Source organism: Pinus tabuliformis, chromosome 4_2 (assembly GCF_031772625.1).
Source record: "Pinus tabuliformis cultivar Carrire ecotype Pingquan chromosome 4_2, CPIR1, whole genome shotgun sequence".
NCBI lineage: Eukaryota > Viridiplantae > Streptophyta > Pinopsida > Pinales > Pinaceae > Pinus > Pinus tabuliformis.
In genome coordinates, this window is record NC_142304.1 from 380910305 (window position 1) to 380921092 (window position 10788).

The following is a 10788-nucleotide window of genomic DNA, read 5'->3' on the forward strand; positions in this document are numbered from 1 at the left end:
TCCATTATTCTTACCACTGTTATGTCGATTCCTGGATGCTTTTCGAAATTTGTAAAAGATGTATTGAGAAGAAAACATGATTGTGAGCCACCACACCATTTTTTTTGCCATATATGTTAAGATTTCTAGCTTTTAACTAACGTAAAATAAATAAATAGTAAAACATGCACGTTTCTGATCTCTCAAGGTGACTATCAATGCAAATATACTTAAAGCCTTTATGAAAGTTTATACCGAGGCAATGATAGATCAGTTCAAATATCGTATGGTATCCTGATTTGGCGAGTTTATCCACCAACTAATGTTAGAGCTAGAGGACGTTATTTACGTAGAGCATAAAGCAAAATGTAACTGGAGAGAACGTTTATAGCAGCTACGTTGATTTTATAATGATACGGGGAACCATTATTTACATGGCGCAAAGAGAAAGTAGAAACAACGTTTATACCATTTTGTAGCTATGATTATAATAAAATTTGTAGATCTGGAAATCTGTTTTTGAAAAATTGGATTGAAGCTATGGTAAGAGTTTTGTGTAACTTACAGCATATTACAAGGATCGTTTTTGAGCGTTTTCCACGATTTCGAAACAGGTTTCCAGACGCCTTGCAGCCGGAAACTGGACAAGTTTAATGGACTATCAATTACAAATATAATCTATATGAGGGTGCAAAGTAGCAAAATTGAACTTCTAAGAAAATCGAGCCTCCCAGCCGCCTCAAGTAACTCCAATGACCACAACTTCCCCTCCCACAGTTACAACTGCAGTGCCTTCCACTGTCCCAGCATCAACTGCAGAAATCATCACAGGAGCAACATCAGCAGCAACATCAACAACAACAGCACTAGGCAGCAGTACAGCCATGACCACAGAGCAGTTAATCAAAGCCATGGAGGAGTTAAAACTCCAAGTATCTGAATTGAAGCAAGTCAAAGAAAAACTGGCTAAGATTGAGCAGAGCTATGATAAATCTAAAATGACTGTGGCAGAAAAGACAAGAGAAGTCAAAGCATTGGAAAATAAGGTAAGATCTTTAGAAAAAGATCTCTCTCTGCATAAGCCTCTGGCAGAAATCAGAGGAATCCTGTGGAACAACATCATTCAATCACTTAGTGGTATATGGAGGTCTATTCAGACCATTTATGAACAAATTGATTTGATAAAAATAGCCCAAGTGGAAGTTCAGAAAACAAGAGCTGTATTCGGGAAAATGCTTGAGCAAGCTAACAGGCTAATCAATTTTTTGAATAACAAAACCAGTGAAGAACTTGCAACACTAGATATGAGAGATAGAACAGGCACCATTTTGGATGTCAAGAGAGTTCTAACCATGAGAACTCTAATGCAAAACTTGGACAGAAGATGCCAGGACATGCAGGTAGAAATTGACTCTTTTACAGACAACTTTATAGTCTTGAATCAAAAGGGTTTGCCAAGTCCTGTGGGAGATAATGATCGTTTGATGAAGCACAAGGACTATATACACAAATTAAATACATTTTCTGTCAATCAAGCTAGTGCATCTTCAAGTACTTCAACAGAAAAGGCACTTCCATCTGGCCAGTCCCTGTATGACATCTGTTCACCACCCCACCTAATTTATTTAGGTACACAGAGACCGATGAGACTTTAAGGAAGCTATAGAGACATCAAATACCAGGGCCAGAGTGGTGGAAAAACATGCTAGAAATCATGTAGACTTATCATGGGTCAAACCAAAATTGCACACCATCTGTTGTAAATGCGCAGAACAGAAAAGAAACACGGTCTTGCAAGTTAAAGCGTATCACATCAGCATTAAAGAAGGCCTAGCCATAGCAGAAAATCAGTGCATAGGATCAATGGAAAACAGTTAGAAGACCGACTTACAGCATCTACCTCCAGTACTTCTCTTTAATTCGGATCAACCAACACAGCGTGAATTTATTGCATCATTTATTGGCTCCCTGTTTTCGAGACTGTCTGTCTCTATCTGTGTAAGAAAAACATTAATTATCAGCAGATATTTATCTTCTATCAGATATTTTGCATAATATCTTGATGTTTTGTATAAATACCCCCTCAAAAGAAGTATTTGGGGTTGGTTGGTGGAGAAAGTTCATAACTGTGACTGTAATACTGAACAATTTTTGGAATAAAAGGTTGTTGGAACCACTCGTTTTGCTCACTGGATGAAGATTTGATGCTAAGGACCATGTTGCAGAATTCCTAAATCATTTCATGGATCAATAAGTCTCTTATAACTTGTGTTTTACAGTTTCTGTGTTTACTATATCATCTATATTTCATGATCTAAGTAATAAGGAAAAAGAATAACCCAGAATTTGCTTGTTTGCACTCTGTGTTCAATTTCTGTTATTATTAATGTTTTCTTCAAGAATTAGCATAAACAGTGAATTCTTAATTGCTCCTTTTTCCCCTGGTTCTTTCATCTTGAATATTATCTAAGGAATTCTTAATTTCTCCTTGGCAATAATCACCCATTTTCCCTCTGTCAACATGATGAAGGATTCTTAATTGCCCTTCACCCATTGACTACATTCCATCAAATTTCAGCCTATGAATTGCTCCATATTTGAGTACCTTGCTCTATGATAAATTCTCTGATAATAAACTTAACCCAGGAAGCCATCTTTATTTGACTCCATCATGCCTAATGGACTGAAATGCTTCAACCTCACGTCACTGTTCTACTGACTCCCCATCCTTCCAACCAAAACTCGAAAACAAACCTTTTCACTTCATAACTAGCCTAATACACCTTAAACAAAGCTAAAATATAAAGAGAGAGCCCTCTCTGGATGCAGATTGGCTAGAATCTGTGTCTAAAAGATTGGTCTGTGGTTACCTCGGTCGTATTCCCTTTCTTACAACTTTTGGGAACAACCTGAGTGATAACACAATCTATACCCCTGTCAATGGATCTGGGAAACTTACTAGTCTTTATTCACCCTTGCTAAATCTTATTGGAAGGGTTCTCTTATTATAGCCTTCTAGGAAGCTCTGATGTATGTATCTTGAAGCCATGCTTTCAAGGGATTGAAGGAAACAACAACAAACCTGTTCTAAATATGTTCTCTTAAAGGCATACACGACCTTGTTTTCCCTTGTGGAAAGTAAATGTCTAACCAATCTTTCTCCTGATCCTGAAAAGGTCAAATGATTGTGCTGCAATGTTGGGGTGTTCTTGGGTTCTTCTACATTTATTTTCCTATAGAATTTTCTATTCATAATTCATAATTCCTAACTATTATAGAATAACATTCAGTCTTGTATGTTTTTTCTCAACCATGCTAGAACTTTAGCAATTTGGTTGACATTGATTTATCTCAACCAAGAATCTCGCATTTGAGGTTTTCCAACATCATTATTGAAATTTAGAAGACATAGAGGTGAATTTTATGCAGACTTGGGAAACTGTTATGCTAATTTTCAAAATTCCAGGGATCCTCATCCAACTAAAAGGCATGAAAAATTTATCTTGTAAACTGTGAAGTCGCATCCTTGCCAAGGATTGGCTCATGTTGATGTCTATGTGTTGTTAACTCGATGTGTAGAATTTCTGTCCATTTGGGCTTCTTGTGAATAGAGCAACACCATTTGAAAAAAGAATCTGAAAGAAATATCCTGCTCTAAAATTACTACTTTAATAGTGTTTGTTTTGGTGCAGTAATGAAACAAACTTTCCAATACACATTTAAAGAAATTTTATACTTACCCTTTGGCTACAGTGTGCTTACGATTCATTGTATGAATGTTGTGCAAAATTCAGAGATTATCTAGAAAAAACTATTAGAAAATGAATTTAGAGTGAGGACAAGTGGCTATCATGGGTCATGGCTACTCAAAGATGGGGGTTACTATTGCTCAGTATTGTAATATTCTCCTTATTTATCCTGGAAATATGCAACCCTAATTTTAATTGAGGTCATATGTTCTTGTACAAAATTGAGCTACCTATAGGGGCTTAGCCTCACCTTACATCATTGGATTTGTTGTCCTATTATATAAATAAAGGAAGAGGAGAGCCCTATTATACATTGTTTTTATTATATTATCTTAGACATGGGTAGCATGTTGGACATGCCCCTTTTCTTGGTACCACCCTATCTTCTTATCATGGGGTACTAGGTCTTTGACCAATTCAAAGTTCCACTAGAGATAATATTTGATCCTAAAGGAGGTATTCCCATGATAATGGTGCTCATTCTGACCCTAAAGGAGATAATTGGCGGAGTAAGTTTAGGATACAGACATTTGGAAAACTTAAAAAATAATAAAAAAATGCATTCAACAGGATTAAATGTCATAGCTAGATATCTGCAGAATGATTGTGGAAACGATAATTCCCTACACATATATAATAAAAATAAACCAACATTTATTCTCATATAGAAAACTCTGGTAGTATTAATTCTAGACCTGTTTTGTGTGGGAAGAGTATGGAAGTTTAGAATACAACTAGCTACATGACAGAGACTTAGCTAGTTATGCTACATTTTCTTTTGTAAATCCCATTTTCAAAATGTGCATTAGATAAGCTTCTTCAATTTTGTTTGTAATATTTCAACGTGCTCGAGAGGTTGCATGAGTGCACATGTTTGAAAGATTTAAGTGAAGATATGGGGTATCACCTTGGCGGATTCAGAGATGAAATAAAATAACTAAGAGAAATGATCATGTCTTCCTCAAAGAGTTATTTTGAGGAACAAAGAATTCCTAGTTGTAGGACTTACAATAGAAATAGATGCACCATCTTGTAATCCATCAAAATTGTTGTTTGATTAGTTATAGTTCTTCCATTTCAAAATGTGAATTATATAAGCTCCTTTTGTTTTGTTTGTAATATTTCAACGTGCTCTAGAGGTTGCATGAATGCACGTGTTTGCAAGAATTAAGTGAATATATGGGGTATCAACTTGGTGGATTCAGAGGTGAGATAACATAGCTAAGAGATACAATGATGTCTTCCTCAAAGAGCTTTTTCGAGTAAGAAACAATTACTAGCTGCCAGACTTGTAGCAGAAAGAGATACACAAGACAAACATCTGGAAGGGAATTTATATGAGATCATAGTTTCAACTTTCAACTGATAAATTCAAGCCATTGGTAACTGAAGTAGTGATCATTAAGTGTCTCAAAAAATAGTGGTGTTAAAAAAGGACAAGGATGAATGATTGCTTTTAAAGGATAACTTGAACAAATTTTATTTAAGTTTCATCTTGATGGTGTAAGAGTCTGTATCAAATTATATTCCCCTCTTTGTTTGTATTTTATCCCATTTGTCTTGATATGTGTCAAGTGAGACTCCAAATGCTAAAGAGGTTAGACGGTTACATAAGTAGAAACTTAGCAATCCCAAGTTGTTATACATTGAACATTTTACATATAGAATGCATGGTAAACAAACATGGTTGACACTCTAATGAACTAAATATGTGCATTAATGCAATTTAAGGGCACCCACTGTGGACAAAGGATCCAAGCTATAATTCCTAATGGCAATGCGTAGTTTCATGCATTGTAAACAATTTAAAATATTGATGGACCAATCTTCAAAGATTACGATCCCTCCTATTTTCCAGTGCTTTCGAGAGTTCCCATCCATTGGAGAGTAGTTTGGAGGAGAGAAACAAAGGCATTGGGAAATATCTTTGAAATTCCTCGAATTAGCCCCAACACATCCATCCTTCTGTAAGATCCACCAGGATATGCTTAGATTCTGCTCATAGTTTTCATCACCACCACTAGACCTCCTATTACTTGTTCCCCCTCACTTTTCAGCAGGTACAATAGGTCCTCCATGGAAATCCAGTGTGCCAGACTGTAGACCCTCCCCCTCACTCGCGTCATTCCGCTCTCTCCACATATAACCAACAATAAATTCATCCTCCAATTGAAGATTAACCAAAAACCCAAATGGTGTATTAAGCCACTGCAGATTGAGACAACACAAGAGCTCAGATGGATTATTGGGTCCTACAAAATTCACTCTTCAAACAAGCTAAAGGATTTCACAAGGTAGGATTTGGGAAACACAAGGCTACAGGGTCCCTGCTTTGCAATAAAAAATGACAACAAACATGTCCTTGAAGAGGACAACCCGGAAGGTAAAAGTGAGTATAACTCTCTTGGATCAGAAGATGTTGATGAATAGGTTCACCTCACAACAGTGATTGGCGAGCCTTTCAAGCAAAACTTGTGGCAGCAAAGCAAGTTCAAAGAGTGGAAATGGTGATCTAGGAAATGGGAAAGAATCCTTAATAGAATTTGGTCCTAAATGGGCTCATCCAATTCAAGCACCTGAAACGGGTTTTCTACTTGTTGCAACTAAAAATCTCGATGGGACACAGAGTTTTGAGATAACATTAGTTTTTCTTTTTAAAGCAGGATCTAATGACCCCAGAGAGGGTGCATTTGGGGTCATCCTTAATCGTCCTTTTCAAAGGTGTATCGAAGACATGAAGCCTACTATTCTAGGATTGCTTACAATATTTACAGATTGTCCACTGCTTTTTGGTGGGTTTCTTGAAGAAAGTATGTTCCTATTAACTATAGGTGAAAATGTTGTTACAGATTTTGATGAAGTTATTCCCGATTTTTGTTATATGCTAGGAATAATTTACACTCTGCAGAAAAACTTGTGAGGAATGAAGTGATTCAACCAGAAAATTGTAGGTTCTTTCTTGGCTATGCAGGCTGGAAATTCAATCATTTGAAGGAGGAGTTATCCTTGGATTACTGGTATGTAGCGAGATTTCAACCCCAATCTAATCATTGTTGCCTCTGCTTCAACTCCTGGCTTGTGGGAGAAAACTTTGTAGCTTGTGGGAGGCCGATATGTTGAACTTAGTAGAAAGCCAAAGGAAAATAGTTTATAATTTATATTAGTTTTCATGCAAATAGTGTCTGGCTATGTACATTAGATGTTTCCATTATGGGATAATCGATCCATTTCACTTTCCTTTTAAAAAAGGATTGGTAGAATGGAAAATTACTTGAGTAGAGTGTGTGTTGAATACTTAAGAAGGAATCAAGGCTATCATAAAATATCAGTCTGAGATGAATTTCATTTGTAACTATATGATATACATTTTCAAGTTAACGTTGTGGCTGACATGAGATGAAGAATCAATATGACATGGTTCAACATTATTGAAAAAAACTTCGAAAATTACACTTTGTGCGTAATATGTGGCAGTAGATTTCTGTCTTTATCAATCCTTGGAGTAAAAATATTTTTATCGAGAAATATAAAAGACTATTTGATAGAAGAGTCTTGTCAATATTTAAAGATAAGCAATAACCAAAGGAACAAGAGAAAAAACACTAAAATCCAATCATGAGATGATTGGATGTGTGTGTGGATTCTCTACTATTTCTAAATTATTCAAAATATAACATCAATGTTGATTAGTGAGTTTCTCACCATTAACAATGTCTATTTATGAAGAGATGAACTCCTCTTCTAAAATAAGTAAGTTGAAATAACCAAACTGCAAGTATATGATACCAACCATAGGATCCATGTTCACCTTGTCATCTTCGATGCTTTGATGCTTTTGTGTCTATGTGGCCGATGTAGATGCAGCTAAAACCTACATTTAGAATGAAATTAGTGAGAACTTAAACCCCCGCATTCATAAAAGAGACTATTAAAACCCATAAACTCCAATTAAGGAAGTCTACTTCACCCTAGGAAGTTACATAAAGTTCTATAGACTAATACCAACAATTTTTTTAAAAAGGTTCTATTAAACTTCAGAAGCATTGCAAGCAGGGAAACTTTTAAGGATGGAAAATTATCTTGAAGTTTAAAAACATTGGCGAATCCCACTAGTCCCTAATATGCAAACTATAAAATGTCTATTAATGTATTTGTCAAATTATTCAAATTAATAATGATTTTATATATACTCTCTATATAATTTTGGTGATTTTCAAGGTAAAATAATTTTATATTGTAAAATTTGGGCGAATCATTTTTATAAAAAATGGAAATTGGCGAATCTTTTTTTTTGGAAAAATCATGGAACATTAGCCCACTTGTGAATATTAGCCCCTAAAATTTTCCATGATTGCAAGTGATTAACTACCTTCCTGCCCAAAGGTTGAAAGCACAAGCCTTGCTTTCCTCTCCTTGAACTTAGCAAATGTCGAAAGTTGTTCTCTATGGATAAGGCCAACAAAGGTTTGTCCAAGCCAATAATCATGTCGTAAGATCTAATAGCTTCCCTAGTAGCTGCATGGTAGTTCCAGTGAATATAGGCCCAATGATTTCTTTGCAAAGTAAATCATTGAATCCCAAGCTTGTATTGAACCCCAAGCTCCGCTTGAACAATATTACCCACACCCAAACTTCTCCTTTATCCTTTTTCCCTTCTCCTTTCTTCCTTCCCCTTTCTCCCCTATCTGTGCCTTCCCTTTATTACAGTGGCTCTTCTAGCTCTAACGGGTCTCGTCCTTTTTACGGCTCCTCCATCTTTGACATCTCTCATCTCTTTCGTGACTACAAAATATATATTCTTTATTTTTTTTCCATTAATTTGAAGCGAGTGTAGTTTCCAATCTGGGTATGCCATCATCAAAAAATTCAAATCTGAGAATATATTGAAGTTCACATTATATATGTTATTATATCATTGGCTTATCAACTTCTAAAACAGGTGATCATAAGTTAGATCATGGTTTCCAAAACATCCAAGTGTTGATCCTCTTGGAATAGATTCTCCTCAATTGTTTCTCCAAAAAACGAAAATAAGGCGTTGAAACTGGGCATTATTTCCTTAATTGAGTTGCAAATGATGGGTCTGCAATATTGGTTCCATTCTCGTGCCTTTATTCTCTTTCCTTGTCCTGATTTCTTTTGAATTTACAAAAGGTGCAAGTCGCGAGATTAACCAAGGGGAAACACTTGCGGAAGGCATACCCCAGCGAAACCAGTAATCAAATAATTGATCATTCGACAGATGGAGGGAGAGATCGCGAAGGCGCCGCCTCTACAATCCCTAAGGAGATATGTATGGTTCCATTGATTATAGGCTGATTCAGAATATATATCAGATCCCTACTTCCCTGGAATTCTTATTTAAAGAAGAGGCCATCGTGCAGAGAAGGTATTGTGGTGAAAATATCACCTATTACATGGGCTACGAGTTTCTCCTCAGTGTCGTCTCTGGTGCCAGCGTTGGCCTGGTAAAGGGATTGAAGGCCCAGAAGATTCCAGCTTGGGGTTAACAATGTCTTAAACGCCTCTGGCCACACGACAATGAAGTTTGGTAACATACTAGGCATCATAGAGCTCCTCTATGCCGACTAGGAGAGCGAGATCATGGTTGCCAGGGGTACCAAGGATATCTTCAACATCGTTTGCGTTGGGCTTTGCACTAGAGCACTTTACAAGGTTGTCGCTAGCCCAAGGTCAACTACTGTTGCCGGCATAATCGAGGTACATGCTGTCGAAGCTCTGGTCACAGGAAAGTAAACTCTTAAGAGATACGTGCCCATTTGACCATGCTCTCCTATATGGTCCAGATAAATTTCACAACTCCTTATTCCATAGCAACGAGAGCCAAGAATAACACATGCTGCTACTATTTTGTTTTTAAAGAATGTTTTTCTTCTTAAAAAGGAATGTAGTTTCTCCACAATACACAAGCAATAACGTTGAGATGACATCTACTAATCGGAAGAGAGGAAAAGAAATTTGAATGAAAAAGTCATTCCAATATTATTTTATCGATTTTGTAATTTTTTAGGTCATTCCTAATATTATTAGTCCCTGCCTGGGACTAATAGCGATCGATCCATCGTTGACCATACATTAACCGGTCTTTTGACCAAAAAAATTTATCCACTATCAAAGTTTAACCAAAGTTTATCTCTGCAAATATTGGTGTAAGAAATTTATAACCAAAGTTGTGAATTGGAGGTCTTATTGCACGCTTCACATGCCCCGATGCAAATGAACTATGAACTTTAAAATCTTTCCCTATCTTAATTATTTGATCTATTTGATATTTTTAGTTTACATAATTGTTTACTTTAAAATCTTTCGTATCTCAATTATTTGATCTGGCTGTATGACTAAGGACACCGTAAAAAATGCAATTGCATAAAATAATTTTTATATTATTATATTAATTGAAAATAAATATTATTGGGCGTTAGATAAAATTTACAAGTGTATGAGTTACGAATGTAAGGTGAAATAACGAAGTTATATTAATAATAATAAAATTTGAATAAGAGGCTTTGTCATCTATGAAGCTTCCCACAACTGCTAAAACAACAATTTGTGGCTCCTCTCTTCGCTTTTGGGGTTGGGTCTTCCCACAACAATTCTTCGCTCCTCTCTTCGCTTTTGGATGGGGATGAACAGAGTTGGGTCTAGTACTCGATCAAGTGCACTTTTTTCTTTGTGATGAAGATAACCCCAATTAATTAGTCATAGTAGCTTCCAGAAGACAATTTCTGTAATTTCCGCTGGTTTTGAACATCAAATAACCTTGTTCTTCGGTGTGGTTTGTACGCTCTTTCCAGTGCAGATGCAGATAGAGTAACAGTTTTAGCAGCACTACCAGCAATTGCATTTACTCGAGGAGAAGTGAGGATGTAGATAGAGTAACAGTTTTAGCAGCACTACCAATAGTTTCATTTTCTCGAGGGGAAGCACCGAGAAGTAAAGTAGCAGAGGTCAAAGCATTCCATAACCCATTTACCAAGTTGAACCAGTATCCAAGGTTGAATAGAACAAATTCATAATAGAACAGTCTCCAGAAAGGGCG

General features: G+C 36.3%; 1 pseudogene across 1 annotated transcript in view; it reads left to right on the forward strand.

The window, feature by feature from the left end:
• The window catches only part of LOC149169524 (uncharacterized), a 105791-nt pseudogene extending 96279 nt beyond the window's left edge, over positions 1–9512 (forward strand). The window contains exon 4 of the transcript XR_016259202.1: positions 8883–9512. The product of XR_016259202.1 is annotated as an uncharacterized LOC149169524 (transcript). The remainder of the gene's footprint in view (positions 1–8882) is intronic.
• The last annotated feature ends 1276 nt before the right edge of the window (positions 9513–10788 follow it).